The sequence below is a fragment of the Athene noctua genome, chromosome 28 (genome assembly GCF_965140245.1).
Source record: "Athene noctua chromosome 28, bAthNoc1.hap1.1, whole genome shotgun sequence".
NCBI classification, from domain to species: domain Eukaryota; kingdom Metazoa; phylum Chordata; class Aves; order Strigiformes; family Strigidae; genus Athene; species Athene noctua.
The window spans coordinates 5,015,692-5,019,465 of NC_134064.1; positions in this window are offsets into that span (position 1 = coordinate 5,015,692).

The window sequence follows — 3,774 nt, forward strand, 5'->3', positions numbered from 1 at the left end:
AGGACAACCCGTGTTGGGGAGAGCTCTGAGGCTGGTCCTGCCCCCCATGGATTACACCGTTAATGAATAATCCGTCACTTTAACAACCTTGACTCCCATTAATGTGATAACACTTCACAGAATTAAAGTCTAAAGTCAGGAGGGTAAGCAAATCCAACTCATATTAATGGGACTTAAATAGAAGGAGGGGAGAAATCCTCCGGTCGTGTTTATCAATTTCTGTGCAGAAACAAAGCGAGAGGAGAGTTGTCCCGGCCTGGCAGAGATGTCTCCTCCTCACCCTGAGGGGATGCTGGAGCTGCCTGGAGTGGGATCCTCTGGAAGTGGGTGACAATTTGGGAAGAGAAGCAGCAACCCACTGGTCCCCACCCCCCCAAAACGTGCCCGGCCCCGCTGAAGGCAGCAGAAAGCGACTGGCAGCAGCGCAGGCAGCGGCGCCCGCCCGGCCGCTGGCTTTCTGTAATGGGCTTTGGCGATTAGCGTTGTCATTTCACAAAGGGTCTCAGTTTGCCCAGCGCGTGGCTTAATACAGTTGTTGGTTTTGTTGTGTTTTGTTTCTTATTTATTTATTTATTTTATTTTTCTCCCCCAAACATAAATCTTTGCAGGGTTGTATCGATGCTCCCTCCTCGTCCCTGGCACCATGGTCCCTTGCAGGTGTCCCTTGGTCCCACAGACCTCTTCCTCCCGTCCTCCTCCCTCCCTTCTCCCTCCAAACAAGACAGCAGCGGCCTCAGAGCTTTGCTCCGGACAGAGCCCCCTTTGTGCTGCCGGGGCTGCAGAAGGGAAAACCTCACGCGTGCCCCCACAAAGATGCCGGTGGAAGAGCCGCCTCCGCCATCCCACCCATCTCCCCTTCTCCTAAAAGAAAAACCGAGCGGGGAGGCTGGTCAGCGTGATGCTTCCCCTGCCGAGCCCCTGATTTAAGGAGCTCCCGGTGACACGGGTGATAAATTCCCCTGGAATAAATTCTAAATGAGAGGCCGGGGAGCTGGCTGCTCCTGATAACGCCGGAGCGGGGAGGTGCCACAGCCGACGTCTGCAGCGGGAACGCTGCTGGGATTAATCCCATGGGATGGGATGCTCGTGGCCCCTGCCCAGGCCCTCTGTCAGGTGGCTGCTGTGGTCGTGCTAATAAATGTGCTGCTTTAGCTCAGTTAATTAGAGGCGGGTGCTTCTCTGTTAGATCCCACGGTCCCCGGCACTGGCCGGGTGCTCACCCAGAAGATGAGGGACAAGGGCAGGGATGGGACATGCAGAGTCCTGGAGGATTTGGGATGGGGTTGGCTGGACATCACGGGTGGGAGCAGGTGGGGAGACCCCCATCCCGGGGCCAAAGCAGGCTGGGAAGCCCGAAGCTGCCTCTGCTCAATGCAGCAGCAGCCGCTGGGGCGGGGAGGGGGGCCCTGAGGGTCTCCCATGGCCTCTGTGCCCGTTAAGGAAACAAAACGTGGGGAAAATGGAGGTTTGAAGCTGTGCCTCTCCCTCCTGGGAGCAGCTGTGGGGACAAAAGTCCTCAGATGTCCCTTCGGTGGGGGCTGAGCAAACCTTCCCCTCTGACACAGCTCAGCCTTGAGCTTGGGAAGGCAGGAGAGGGAGACAGCGGTGAGGATGAAGAGCGAAGAGAGGAGAGCAGTTCCCTCTTCTGGCCGAGGAAATCCTTTCCCTCCGCTCGGCTCGGAGATGGCATTAAAGCGGGTATTAAAGCCGGGATTTGCCTTCCTGAGGAAGAGGCCGAGGTGCCTGGCGATGGGCCGAAGCAGCTCTTGTTGCTCCGGCCGCTGGGATGGCGTCTCGGGGATCAGCACAGGCACGAAGGGGAGAGAGACCGGCGGCTTCTCCGCGTCGGGACTGGCACTTTTGGGTAATCTTCCCGCAGGCAGACAAGTGTAACGCCCAGCGCAACGAGGCCCTGCGAGCCCTGGCAGAATTAAAACGATGCCGGGCAGCTAAGGACACTCCTTTTCCCCCCCCCGCCGCTGTCTCCGCCGAGGCTCTGTGAGAGCACAGGAACATCCTGCTAAGTCAAGAGTCTATGGGTTGTGGGTTTGTCGCGTTGGTTTATTTTTTTATTTTTATTTAAAAAAAAAAAAAAAAAAGAGAAGGCAAGCTGGGGAGAGCAAAGAGCAGGAAAAGAATAGGACGGGGAAGGATGGCGTTAAGCGGGAAGCCTCGCTGATGCGCGTTGCTCTGATCTGTTGTTTGTTGTGCCCCCCCCCCCCCCCCCCACTTTTCCTTCTGTCTGAATCTTTGCTCCGCAGCGTGATCCTGCCGTTCCCCAAGGCCAGGTGCCACCTGGTTTCTTGAAGCCCCTTGCTCCGGCTTGGTGACCCGGGGCCCCCCCCCGCGACCCCGCAGTGCGGAGCACACGGGGCTGAGCAAAGCGGGCTGCCCCCCCCCCCCCCCCCCCCCCCCCCCCAAATCCCCTCCTGTTCCCGAGGGACTTTATCGCCTCGAGGTGAACACAGCGGAGCATCACCCCCCCCTCCCTCTTCACAGGTCCGCGGTGAGGACCCCCCCACCCCACTCTGGCATTTGTAGGGTCCTGACCCCAAATCAGGGAGAGGGGTGAGGGGGCTGGGGGGTGGAGGGGGTCGGGAGAGCTGTACCCCACCTCTGCAGCGAGGCCCCTGCCTGCTCGCCAGGGCTGGGGAGCAGCGGGGAGGGGGGGCGGGGGGGTGGTGACCCCCAGCCACGATGGGGGGGGGGGTGGCAGAGGGGGTGGGTGCTGGGAAGGGCTGAGCAAGGTGCTGCTGCCAGGGCTGGGCCGTCTGCGGAGGCTGAGATGGGAATAAATAATCCCCCCCCCCCCTTCCCCGCCGGGTGTACAGATGTGTGTGTGTCCGGGCACATCTGGGGGGGGTGTGTGTGCGATTCCTCCCCCACTCCGCGGCAGCGGGAAGCTCAGGTCCCGGTTTGGGTGGGGTCCCCCGTCTCTGTGTGTCCCCCCCCGCAGCTGGTGGCATTTCACCGATCCGAGGACGAGGCACCCCCGTCCTTGTGTCCCCCCGCGATGGATCCCCCCCCCCACGCTCGGGGTGGCCCGGGGCTGATCCCAGGCTGGCGGGGGGGGTGTGTGGGGTGTGAGCGGGGGGGGGGCGGGTGTCTCGCTTTTGTCTCTGCAGCAGCGGGGGCGCCGCGGGGGTCCCCCATTGCGCGCAGGCAGGTGCCTCCGCGGAGGGTCGGCGGGAGGGATGGGGAGCGGGGGGTCCGCACACAGACACCCCCACCCTGTCCCGCATTGTGTGTATGTGTGTCCCCGTCCCCCACCCCGGCTCCTTGTCCCCCCCTGCCCCGTGCGGAAGGGCGGTGAAGGGCATCCGCGGCTGCGCTGCCCTCCGCGCTGCGCGGCTCCCGGACCCGGCGGAGGGGCGGAGAGGGAGGGGAGGGCCGGGGAGGGGACGGGCTCTGCCCCTCCGCCACCGCCCTCGCCGCGCCCCCCCCCTCCCCTCCCCGGTAGCCACAGAGCTCGCCACAAGCCGCCGGGAGCCCGGCGGAGCGCGGAGCCCCGGGGATGCGGGAGGCGAGGAGCTGCGCTGCCCGGCGCAGCGGCTGAGGGCCCCGGCTCCGCGCCGGGCGGAGCGCACCCCCCTGCCCGCTGGCTTTTGCAGCCCACCACCCATCCTCGCCCGGATTTAGGATCTACCTGACCGCCTTGGGAATTATTATTATTTTTAAAATTTTTAAAATTTTTTTGTTCCTTTTTTTTTTTTAAAAAAAAACAATTTTTTTTTTTTTTTTTTTTTTTTTTGCACACGTGGAGGAACGCGGGGA